Genomic DNA, 13,292 nt, shown 5'->3' on the forward strand with positions numbered 1-13,292 from the left:
CAGGCCTTACAGCCCTAAGGCAGGGTGCACTATACCATAGGTGAGGGTACCAGTGCATGAGCATGGTACCCCTGCAGTGTCTAAACAAAACCTTAGACATTGTAAGTGCAGGGTAGCCATCAGAGTATATGGTCTGGGAGTTTGTCAAACACGAACTCCACAGCACCATAATGGCTACACTGAAAACTGGGAAGTTTGGTATCAAACTTCTCAGCACAATAAATGCACACTGATGCCAGTGTACATTTTATTGTAAAACACACCACAGAGGGCACCTTAGAGGTGCCCCCTGAAACCTAACCGACTATCTGTGTAGGCTGACTAGTTTTAGCAGCCTGCCACAAACCGAGACATGTTGCTGGCCCCATGGGGAGAGTGCCTTTGTCACTCTGAGGCCAGTAACAAAGCCTGCACTGGGTGGAGATGCTAACACCTCTCCCAGGCAGGAATTGTCACACCTGGCGGTGAGCCTCAAAGGCTCACCTCCTTTGTGCCAACCCAGCAGGACACTCCAGCTAGTGGAGTTGCCCGCCCCCTCCGGCCCGGCCCCCACTTTTGGCGGCAAGGCCGGAGAAAATAATGAGAATAACAAGGAGGAGTCACTGGCCAGTCAGGACAGCCCCTAAGGTGTCCTGAGCTGAGGTGACTCTAACTTTTAGAAATCCTCCATCTTGCAGATGGAGGATTCCCCCAATAGGGTTAGGATTGTGACCCCCTCCCCTTGGGAGGAGGCACAAAGAGGGTGTACCCACCCTCAGGGCTAGTAGCCATTGGCTACTAACCCCCCAGACCTAAACACGCCCTTAAATTTAGTATTTAAGGGCTACCCTGAACCCTAGAAAATTAGATTCCTGCAACTACAAGAAGAAGGACTGCCTAGCTGAAAAACCCCTGCAGAGGAAGACCAGAAGACGACAACTGCCTTGGCTCCAGAAACTCACCGGCCTGTCTCCTGCCTTCCAAAGATCCTGCTCCAGCGACGCCTTCCAAAGGGACCAGCGACCTCGACATCCTCTGAGGACTGCCCCTGCTTCGAAAAGACAAGAAACTCCCGAGGACAGCGGACCTGCTCCAAGAAAAGCTGCAACTTTGTTTCCAGCAGCTTTAAAGAACCCTGCAAGCTCCCCGCAAGAAGCGTGAGACTTGCAACACTGCACCCGGCGACCCCGACTCGGCTGGTGGCGATCCAACACCTCAGGAGGGACCCCAGGACTACTCTAAGACTGTGAGTACAAAAACCTGTCCCCCCTGAGCCCCCACAGCGCCGTCTGCAGAGGGAATCCCGAGGCTTCCCCTGACCGCGACTCTTTGAACCTAAAGTCCCGACGCCTGGGAGAGACCCTGCACCCGCAGCCCCCAGGACCTGAAGGACCGGACTTTCACTGGAGAAGTGACCCCCAGGAGTCCCTCTCCCTTGCCCAAGTGGAGGTTTCCCCGAGGAACCCCCCCCTTGCCTGCCTGCAGCGCTGAAGAGATCCCGAGATCTCTCATAGACTAACATTGCGAACCCGACGCTTGTTTCTACACTGCACCCGGCCGCCCCCGCGCCGCTGAGGGTGAAATTTCTGTGTGGGCTTGTGTCCCCCCCGGTGCCCTACAAAACCCCCCTGGTCTGCCCTCCGAAGACGCGGGTACTTACCTGCAAGCAGACCGGAACCGGGGCACCCCCTTCTCTCCATTCTAGCCTATGTGTTTTGGGCACCACTTTGAACTCTGCACCTGACCGGCCCTGAGCTGCTGGTGTGGTGACTTTGGGGTTGCTCTGAACCCCCAACGGTGGGCTACCTTGGACCAAGAACTAAGCCCTGTAAGTGTCTTACTTACCTGGTTAACCTAACAAATACTTACCTCCCCTAGGAACTGTGAAAATTGCACTAAGTGTCCACTTTTAAAACAGCTATTTGTGAATAACTTGAAAAGTATACATGCAATTTTGATGATTTGAAGTTCCTAAAGTACTTACCTGCAATACCTTTCGAATGAGATATTACATGTAGAATTTGAACCTGTGGTTCTTAAAATAAACTAAGAAAAGATATTTTTCTATACAAAAACCTATTGGCTGGATTTGTCTCTGAGTGTGTGTACCTCATTTATTGTCTATGTGTATGTACAACAAATGCTTAACACTACTCCTTGGATAAGCCTACTGCTCGACCACACTACCACAAAATAGAGCATTAGTATTATCTATTTTTACCACTATTTTACCTCTAAGGGGAACCCTTGGACTCTGTGCATGCTATTCCTTACTTTGAAATAGCACATACAGAGCCAACTTCCTACATTGGTGGATCAGCGGTGGGGTACAAGACTTTGCATTTGCTGGACTACTCAGCCAATACCTGATCACACGACAAATTCCAAAATTGTCATTAGAAATTCATTTTTGCAATTTGAAAAGTTTTCTAAATTCTTAAAAGTCCTGCTAGGGCCTTGTGTGTAAAGTCCCTCTTTAGCATTTCTTTTAGAGTTTAAAAGTTTGTAAAAGTTTGAATTAGATTCTAGAACCAGTTGTAGATTCTTAAAAAGTATTCCAACTTTTAGAAGCAAAATGTCTAGCACAGATGTGACTGTGGTGGAACTCGACACCACACCTTACCTCCATCTTAAGATGAGGGAGCTAAGGTCACTCTGTAAAATAAAGAAAATAACAATGGGCCCCAAACCTACCAAAATACAGCTCCAGGAGCTTTTGGCAGAGTTTGAAAAGGCCAACCCCTCTGAGGGTGGCAACTCAGAGGAAGAGGATAGTGACTTGGAGGACAATTCCCCCCTACCAGTCCTATCTAGGGAGAACAGGGTCCCTCAAACCCTGACTCCAAAAATAATAGTCAGAGATGCTGGTTCCCTCACAGGAGAGACCAACACCTCTGAAATCACTGAGGATAGCCCCAGTGAAGAGGACATCCAGTTAGCCAGGATGGCCAAAAGATTGGCTTTGGAAAGACAGATCCTAGCCATAGAAAGGGAAAGACAAGAGATGGGCCTAGGACCCATCAATGGTGGCAGCAACATAAATAGGGTCAGAGATTCTCCTGACATGTTGAAAATCCCTAAAGGGATTGTAACTAAATATGAAGATGGTGATGACATCACCAAATGGTTCACAGCTTTTGAGAGGGCTTGTGTAACCAGAAAAGTGAACAGATCTCACTGGGGTGCTCTCCTTTGGGAAATGTTCACAGGAAAGTGTAGGGATAGACTCCTCACACTCTCTGGACAAGATGCAGAATCTTATGACCTCATGAAGGGTACCCTGATTGAGGGCTTTGGATTCTCCACTGAGGAGTACAGGATTAGGTTCAGGGGGGCTCAAAAATCCTCGAGCCAGACCTGGGTTGACTTTGTTGACTACTCAGTGAAAACACTGGATGGTTGGATTCAAGGCAGTGGTGTAAGTAATTATGATGGGCTGTACAATTTATTTGTGAAAGAACACCTGTTAAGTAATTGTTTCAATGATAAACTGCATCAGCATCTGGTAGACCTAGGACCAATTTCTCCCCAAGAATTGGGAAAGAAGGCGGACCATTGGGTCAAGACAAGGGTGTCCAAGACTTCAACAGGGGGTGACCAAAAGAAAGGGGTCACAAAGACTCCCCAGGGGAAGGGTGATGAGACAACCAAAACTAAAAATAGTAAAGAGTCTTCTACAGGCCCCCAAAAACCTGCACAGGAGGGTGGGCCCAGAGCCTCTTCACAAAACAATGGGTACAAGGGTAAAAACTTTGATCCCAAAAAGGCCTGGTGTCATAGCTGTAAACAGCATGGACACCAAACTGGAGACAAGGCCTGTCCCAAGAAAGGTTCCACTCCAAACTCCCATCCAGGTAACACTGGTATGGCTAGTCTCCAAGTGGGATCAACAGTGTGCCCAGAGCAAATCAGGGTCCACACTGAAGCTACTCTAGTTTCTGAGGGTGGGGTGGATTTAGCCACACTAGCTGTCTGGCCGCCTAACATGCAAAAATACAGACAGCAACTCTTAATTAATGGGACTAGAATAGAGGGCCTGAGGGATACAGGTGCCAGTGTCACCATGGTGACAGAGAAACTGGTTTCCCCTGGCCAATACCTGACTGGAAAAACTTACACAGTCACCAACGCTGACAATGAGAGAAAAGTACATCCCATGGCAATGGTTACTTTAGAATGGGGAGGGGTCAATGGCCTGAAACAGGTGGTGGTCTCCTCAAATATCCCAGTGGACTGTCTGCTTGGAAATGACCTGGAGTCCTCAGCATGGGCTGAGGTAGAGCTAAAAACCCATGCAGCAATGCTGGGTATCCCTGAACTGGTGTGTGTGAAAACAAGAGCACAGTGCAAGGCACAGGGTGAACAAGTAGAGCTGGAGTCTGGAAGAATGGCCCAGCCTACCAAGAGAACAGGAAAGTCAGTTGGGAAACCAACTGCAACACAGCAAAAGAAAGGGAACCTCTCTTCTCAGGAAGAAGTTCTGCCCTCTGAGGGAACTGAGCCTTTGGAGCTTGAACCTTATCAGGTTGAGCTCTTAGGCCCAGGGGGACCCTCAAGGGAGGAGCTGTGTAAGGGACAAGAAACCTGTCCCTCTCTTGAAGGCCTTAGGCAGCAAGCTGCTGAAGAGTCCAAAGGCAAGAAAAATGGAACGCATAGGGTCTATTGGGAAGATGGACTCCTGTACACTGAGGCCAGAGACCCCAAACCTGGTGCCACTAGGAGAGTGGTAGTGCCTCAGCTGTTCAGGAAGTTCATCCTAACATTGGCCCATGACATTCCCCTTGCTGGACATTTGGGACAAACCAAGACGTGGGAGAGGTTAGTCAACCACTTCTACTGGCCCAATATGTCCAACATGGTTAAGGAGTTTTGCCTCTCCTGCCCCACCTGTCAAGCCAGTGGTAAGACAGGTGGGCATCCAAAGGCCCCCCTCATTCCACTTCCAGTGGTGGGGGTTCCCTTTGAAAGAGTGGGTGTGGACATAGTTGGTCCACTAGAACCTCCCACAGCCTCAGGAAATATGTATATCCTGGTAGTAGTGGATCATGCTACCAGGTATCCTGAAGCTATTCCCCTTAGGTCGACTACTGCCCCTGCAGTAGCCAAGGCCCTCATTGGTATCTTTACCAGAGTGGGTTTCCCTAAGGAGGTGGTGTCTGACAGAGGTACCAACTTCATGTCAGCATACCTAAAGCACATGTGGAATGAGTGTGGAGTGACTTATAAATTCACTACACCATACCATCCACAAACTAATGGCTTGGTTGAGAGATTCAACAAGACATTAAAAGGCATGATCATGGGGCTCCCAGAAAAGCTCAAAAGGAGATGGGATGTCCTCTTGCCATGTCTGCTTTTCGCTTACAGAGAGGTGCCACAGAAGGGAGTAGGATTCTCACCCTTTGAACTTCTGTTTGGTCATCCTGTAAGGGGACCACTTGCTCTTGTTAAAGAAGGCTGGGAGAGACCTCTCCATGAGCCTAAACAGGACATAGTGGACTATGTACTTGGCCTTCGCTCTAGAATGGCAGAGTACATGGAAAAGGCAACCAAAAACCTTGAGGCCAGCCAACAGCTCCAGAAGTTTTGGTATGACCAAAAGGCCGCACTGGTTGAGTTCCAACCAGGGCGGAAAGTCTGGGTTCTGGAGCCTGTGGCTCCCAGGGCACTCCAGGACAAATGGAGTGGCCCTTACCCAGTACTAGAGAGGAAGAGTCAGGTCACCTACTTGGTGGACCTGGGCACAAGCAGGAGCCCCAAGAGGGTGATCCATGTAAACCGCCTTAAGCTCTTCCACGACAGGGCTGATGTCAATCTGTTGATGGTAACAGATGAGGATCAGGAGGCAGAGAGTGAACCTCTCCCTGATCTTCTGTCATCAGACCCAAAAGATGGTACAGTAGATGGAGTGATCTACTCAGACACCCTCTCTGGCCAACAGCAAGCTGATTGTAGGAGAGTCCTACAACAGTTTCCTGAACTCTTCTCCTTAACCCCTGGTCAGACACCCCTGTGTACCCATGATGTGGACACAGGAGACAGCATGCCTGTCAAGAACAAAATCTTTAGACAATCTGACCATGTTAAGGAAAGCATCAAGGTGGAAGTCCACAAGATGCTGGAATTGGGAGTAATTGAGCGCTCTGACAGCCCCTGGGCTAGCCCAGTGGTCTTAGTCCCCAAACCTCACACCAAAGATGGAAAGAAAGAGATGAGGTTTTGTGTGGACTACAGAGGGCTCAATTCTGTCACCAAGACAGATGCTCATCCAATTCCAAGAGCTGATGAGCTCATTGATAAATTAGGTGCTGCCAAATTTCTAAGTACCTTTGACTTGACAGCAGGGTACTGGCAAATAAAAATGGCACCTGGAGCAAAAGAAAAGACAGCATTCTCCACACCTGATGGGCATTATCAGTTTACTGTTATGCCCTTTGGTTTAAAGAATGCCCCTGCCACCTTCCAAAGGTTGGTGAATCAAGTCCTTGCTGGCTTGGAGTCCTTTAGCACAGCTTATCTTGATGATATTGCTGTCTTTAGCTCCACCTGGCAGGATCACCTGGTCCACCTGAAGAAGGTTTTGAAGGCTCTGCAATCTGCAGGCCTCTCTATCAAGGCATCCAAATGCCAGATAGGGCAGGGAACTGTGGTTTACTTGGGCCACCTTGTAGGTGGAGGCCAAGTTCAGCCACTCCAACCCAAGATCCAGACTATTCTGGACTGGGTAGCTCCAAAAACCCAGACTCAAGTCAGGGCATTCCTTGGCTTGACTGGGTATTACAGGAGGTTTGTGAAGGGATATGGATCCATTGTGACAGCCCTCACTGAACTCACCTCCAAGAAAATGCCCAAGAAAGTAAACTGGACTGTGGAATGCCAACAGGCCTTTGACACCCTGAAACAGGCAATGTGCTCAGCACCAGTTCTAAAAGCTCCAGATTATTCTAAGCAGTTCATTGTGCAGACTGATGCCTCTGAACATGGGATAGGGGCAGTTTTGTCCCAAACAAATGATGATGGCCTTGACCAGCCTGTTGCTTTCATTAGCAGGAGGTTACTCCCCAGGGAGCAGCGTTGGAGTGCCATTGAGAGGGAGGCCTTTGCTGTGGTTTGGTCCCTGAAGAAGCTGAGACCATACCTCTTTGGGACTCACTTCCTAGTTCAAACTGACCACAGACCTCTCAAATGGCTGATGCAAATGAAAGGTGAAAATCCTAAACTGTTGAGGTGGTCCATCTCCCTACAGGGAATGGACTTTATCGTGGAACACAGACCTGGGACTGCCCATGCCAATGCAGATGGCCTTTCCAGGTTCTTCCACTTAGAAAATGAAGACTCTCTTGGGAAAGGTTAGTCTCATCCTCTTTCGTTTGGGGGGGGGGTTGTGTAAGGAAATGCCTCCTTGGCATGGTTGCCCCCTGACTTTTTGCCTTTGCTGATGCTATGTTTACAATTGAAAGTGTGCTGAGGCCTGCTAACCAGGCCCCAGCACCAGTGTTCTTTCCCTAACCTGTACTTTTGTATCCCCAATTGGCAGACCCTGGCATCCAGATAAGTCCCTTGTAACTGGTACTTCTAGTACCAAGGGCCCTGATGCCAAGGAAGGTCTCTAAGGGCTGCAGCATGTCTTATGCCACCCTGGAGACCCCTCACTCAGCACAGACACCCTGCTTGCCAGCTTGTGTGTGCTAGTGAGGACAAAACGAGTAAGTCGACATGGCCCTCCCCTCAGGGTGCCATGCCAGCCTCTCACTGCCTATGCAGTATAGGTAAGACACCCCTCTAGCAGGCCTTACAGCCCTAAGGCAGGGTGCACTATACCATAGGTGAGGGTACCAGTGCATGAGCATGGTACCCCTGCAGTGTCTAAACAAAACCTTAGACATTGTAAGTGCAGGGTAGCCATCAGAGTATATGGTCTGGGAGTTTGTCAAACACGAACTCCACAGCACCATAATGGCTACACTGAAAACTGGGAAGTTTGGTATCAAACTTCTCAGCACAATAAATGCACACTGATGCCAGTGTACATTTTATTGTAAAACACACCACAGAGGGCACCTTAGAGGTGCCCCCTGAAACCTAACCGACTATCTGTGTAGGCTGACTAGTTTTAGCAGCCTGCCACAAACCGAGACATGTTGCTGGCCCCATGGGGAGAGTGCCTTTGTCACTCTGAGGCCAGTAACAAAGCCTGCACTGGGTGGAGATGCTAACACCTCTCCCAGGCAGGAATTGTCACACCTGGCGGTGAGCCTCAAAGGCTCACCTCCTTTGTGCCAACCCAGCAGGACACTCCAGCTAGTGGAGTTGCCCGCCCCCTCCGGCCCGGCCCCCACTTTTGGCGGCAAGGCCGGAGAAAATAATGAGAATAACAAGGAGGAGTCACTGGCCAGTCAGGACAGCCCCTAAGGTGTCCTGAGCTGAGGTGACTCTAACTTTTAGAAATCCTCCATCTTGCAGATGGAGGATTCCCCCAATAGGGTTAGGATTGTGACCCCCTCCCCTTGGGAGGAGGCACAAAGAGGGTGTACCCACCCTCAGGGCTAGTAGCCATTGGCTACTAACCCCCCAGACCTAAACACGCCCTTAAATTTAGTATTTAAGGGCTACCCTGAACCCTAGAAAATTAGATTCCTGCAACTACAAGAAGAAGGACTGCCTAGCTGAAAAACCCCTGCAGAGGAAGACCAGAAGACGACAACTGCCTTGGCTCCAGAAACTCACCGGCCTGTCTCCTGCCTTCCAAAGATCCTGCTCCAGCGACGCCTTCCAAAGGGACCAGCGACCTCGACATCCTCTGAGGACTGCCCCTGCTTCGAAAAGACAAGAAACTCCCGAGGACAGCGGACCTGCTCCAAGAAAAGCTGCAACTTTGTTTCCAGCAGCTTTAAAGAACCCTGCAAGCTCCCCGCAAGAAGCGTGAGACTTGCAACACTGCACCCGGCGACCCCGACTCGGCTGGTGGCGATCCAACACCTCAGGAGGGACCCCAGGACTACTCTAAGACTGTGAGTACAAAAACCTGTCCCCCCTGAGCCCCCACAGCGCCGTCTGCAGAGGGAATCCCGAGGCTTCCCCTGACCGCGACTCTTTGAACCTAAAGTCCCGACGCCTGGGAGAGACCCTGCACCCGCAGCCCCCAGGACCTGAAGGACCGGACTTTCACTGGAGAAGTGACCCCCAGGAGTCCCTCTCCCTTGCCCAAGTGGAGGTTTCCCCGAGGAACCCCCCCCTTGCCTGCCTGCAGCGCTGAAGAGATCCCGAGATCTCTCATAGACTAACATTGCGAACCCGACGCTTGTTTCTACACTGCACCCGGCCGCCCCCGCGCCGCTGAGGGTGAAATTTCTGTGTGGGCTTGTGTCCCCCCCGGTGCCCTACAAAACCCCCCTGGTCTGCCCTCCGAAGACGCGGGTACTTACCTGCAAGCAGACCGGAACCGGGGCACCCCCTTCTCTCCATTCTAGCCTATGTGTTTTGGGCACCACTTTGAACTCTGCACCTGACCGGCCCTGAGCTGCTGGTGTGGTGACTTTGGGGTTGCTCTGAACCCCCAACGGTGGGCTACCTTGGACCAAGAACTAAGCCCTGTAAGTGTCTTACTTACCTGGTTAACCTAACAAATACTTACCTCCCCTAGGAACTGTGAAAATTGCACTAAGTGTCCACTTTTAAAACAGCTATTTGTGAATAACTTGAAAAGTATACATGCAATTTTGATGATTTGAAGTTCCTAAAGTACTTACCTGCAATACCTTTCGAATGAGATATTACATGTAGAATTTGAACCTGTGGTTGTTAAAATAAACTAAGAAAAGATATTTTTCTATACAAAAACCTATTGGCTGGATTTGTCTCTGAGTGTGTGTACCTCATTTATTGTCTATGTGTATGTACAACAAATGCTTAACACTACTCCTTGGATAAGCCTACTGCTCGACCACACTACCACAAAATAGAGCATTAGTATTATCTATTTTTACCACTATTTTACCTCTAAGGGGAACCCTTGGACTCTGTGCATGCTATTCCTTACTTTGAAATAGCACATACAGAGCCAACTTCCTACATACACGCATTGTCCCAGATCACACTCCGACGTCGGCAGACCACACCAACAATGTGTCCAAAGAAGTGCGATGTTGCCGCCAAAGTGGCGAGCTAGCCCATACCAGGGACAACGCGTGGATGGATTGCTAGGATCTGTACTATCTGGTCCCTGAGAAAGATGGGAATTGAGGCTGATTCTCAACCTCAGGTTCTTGACGTCTGTCAGAACTAATGCACAAATACAATACTACCTGGATCAACAAAGGACATGACATGAGACTTAGCATCTGAAAACTTCCACTCAAATTTGACTTGACCCTGTTTTTTCTGATCACTTGGTTAAACGGGAGACAAGTGATGTCAGTTCCTGCCTTGACACTGGTTTTGGAGGATTGCAAGACACATATATAAAATGTGCCTAGACTAACAGCCACCCATGGAACCTCAATATAACACTAACAACCTTGATGTGTGCTTTTCCGAGCCTCTTCATAGTGTACGTTGAGACCTTGAAACATGCGTTTCTCATTGCAGTTACTTAAGCATGTCACGTCAGTGAAGTGTAATTGAGCCTATGTATACTAACTTCTTCCCTGGAGAGGTGGTGCTTTGGACTTGTGTATCTTTCCACGTGGAGCACCCCACGATGTTGCCCACATTCTTTTCTCCGCTACAATCATCTAAGTAGGAGACAACACTACATCAGCTGGATCCAAGCTGTGCCCGTAGCTTCCACAATGATCGGAGTAAGAAATACAAGCTAGAAGATCAGCTGTTTGTCATGTTCAGTAGCGTGAAGAAAGAAAAGCCTACTCCGAAGAGAACCTTCTCATTATGGATTGTCTTCTGCATTAAGGTGTGCTATGCTTGACCAATAACAGTCCCTGAGGCCTTTGAGCTCATTCCACCAGAACAAAAGCCTCAACTGCTACCCTAGGTCAGGGATTTCCGGGTTTGGACATCTTCCAAGCAGCCGTGGGGATACCATCCATATTTTCCCCAGGCTCTGCTGCATTGATTCGCAAGTCCTCAGGGAAGCCCGTTTTGACCACTTGGGTCTGAGGTTCTTCCTAGTGAAAGTCTACTTCTCAGACCTACCTCTTTGGAAGGGAACTGCTGTTGTATCAATTTCCAAAGTGAGGAATCTGTAGTTTGAAGTATCCATTAGAGGATTGGGCTATTTACTTTCTGGAATACTCTTTCAGGTTGACACTTTATCTAATCACAGATTGCTTACCACCCTCCCACTTCCCAGTTCTGTGGAATGAAAGTTAGGGATTTAATAAAGTTCAACATTACATATAGAAAACTACTAGATGCACTCAAGTCTCTCACACTACGCTCTTTGCAATTAAGCTGATATCAACATGCAGTGGTGATACTTTGATGTACCTCTGTCGTCCTGTCTGGTACCAAGGCGAATTTGCGACAGAGGTCGCAGTGTCACCTAGCGATAGGCAGCAGTTATTGCAACTGGTTCTGGATCCACTCTGGCACATGGGGAGGAACCACAAGGTGTGGAATTTGCATTTAGATAAAGTATCCACCAGAAACATCGTTACCGAAGGTAAGTAGCTCAGACATGAAGAGCAGATGCTTACTCAAAAATCTGATCAACATTGGCTGATCTACCAACAAATCTTATCGGGATCCAGCAGGTATGGACAGAAAGAATCAAGATGTACAGATGGATCAGTGACGGAATATAGAAAACACAAATACTGCAAAGACAGAATATTGTGTCAAAAATATTGATACAGTAACTGCAAATAGGTATGAATTTACTACTCTTAACTCCAGATCCACGTTCCTTGAAGATAGATACATATTACCAAGGTACATATATGTGGAGTTATATATATATATATATATATATAGAGTAAAACTTTACATACTCCTAGAAAATGACCTTCACAATATTCTTGTCCTCGATATTTTTGACACAATATTCTGTTCCACGATATTTGTGTTTCTAATATTTTGTCCAAACACCGTTCAGTTCTATCACATATTCTAATCAAGAACTGACAAATACTAAGAGATCTGATCAACCTGTACAAACCAAACAGAAATTCTTTTCGGGGACGTACAGCTTTGGGGACATGGAGACATATGGTCATCTGACTGTTTCATAAATAACAGGCCAATCCGAGTCAAATGCCAGCAGTAAAACTGAAGAGTAGATATATCACATTTCTAAGCTGTTCTGGACCCTTTGTAACACGCAAATAAACAGTCAGTTGCTAATTGGTATCAGCAATGCTTCGGGTGATGAGCATTCACATCTCACCTGAGCTCTGGTCCACGCTGCTCTTGTCTAATTCTTCACCAAATGGATCAATCGACACTGAAAGTGATTCCCAGTCCTTGGTCGACTCAAAGTCAGTTTTGTAAAATGAAAAACATGTAGAGTAAGGTAACAGCGGATCTTTGCTTAGAAAAATCAAACCAACAGAGGATATTATTTGAAAATCAATCAGCCCAAGATATGCCCCTGATATATTTCTGTCAATGACTTTGGATTCATTGTTAAAACAAATATCACAGAGTAAGCACCCTCTGGATACAATAATGTCAATGAGGGGCGGCAGCGCGGCCTGGAACGAGCACAGAAATCCTTCTCTTTTTAATACCCTTGATTAACACTTGCGGAACTGCTTATCCACCAGTGGCGCAAACACACACACACAGAGAACAGTGGCGCTGCGCTGTACTTTCCGGAGCACTGCAGAGTTGTGCACAAAATACCTTTTTTTTTTTTTTTACTTTTGAGGCGACATGCTGAATTTCTACAGATGATCTTATGTAGTTAAAAATCACAGTCATTTCAAAGTAACTTAATACAAGCCTGTCCTTGTGACATAGAGAGGAAGGTCTAATTTGAAGATTTTGGTGGTAAATCCTAACAGGTTTTTAAGGACGTAGAAGAACGGTAGGCGCAAGAGGACGGGCAGGACAGGGGCGTTAGTAAGGTTTATTTAAAAATATCTCACAACCGTGATTCTTCACCTGCATTGAGACTCTCCTGTATTTCTCGTGTGTCCGAGTCCTGATGATTCTCCAGATATGGCGGTTCTTCTTTTTTGATGCGAAGTAACCGCTCAGGATTGGTACCGGCGTCCCCTGTTGTGTAAAGACAAAGATCTATGAATTCCACTCACCTGGTTTGATTCCCCACCAGTAATAAGCCACAATTATTATGTATATGCTCGCCCTCCCACACTTTTTGAGGTAATATTAGTCTGATCTCATATCGTCAG

The 13,292-nt window shown here is 47.9% G+C and overlaps 1 protein-coding gene across 1 annotated transcript in view; it reads right to left on the bottom strand.

The window, feature by feature from the left end:
* The window catches only part of LOC138303532 (zinc finger protein 614-like), a 33,175-nt gene extending 20,151 nt beyond the window's left edge, over positions 1-13,024 (bottom strand). Inside the window, exon 1 of the mRNA XM_069242746.1 lies at positions 12,323-13,024. The gene's annotated coding sequence lies outside the window, so the exon portion shown is untranslated. The remainder of the gene's footprint in view (positions 1-12,322) is intronic.
* Between the last annotated feature and the right edge of the window lie 268 nt (positions 13,025-13,292).

Source organism: Pleurodeles waltl, chromosome 7, assembly GCF_031143425.1.
Source record: "Pleurodeles waltl isolate 20211129_DDA chromosome 7, aPleWal1.hap1.20221129, whole genome shotgun sequence".
NCBI classification, from domain to species: domain Eukaryota; kingdom Metazoa; phylum Chordata; class Amphibia; order Caudata; family Salamandridae; genus Pleurodeles; species Pleurodeles waltl.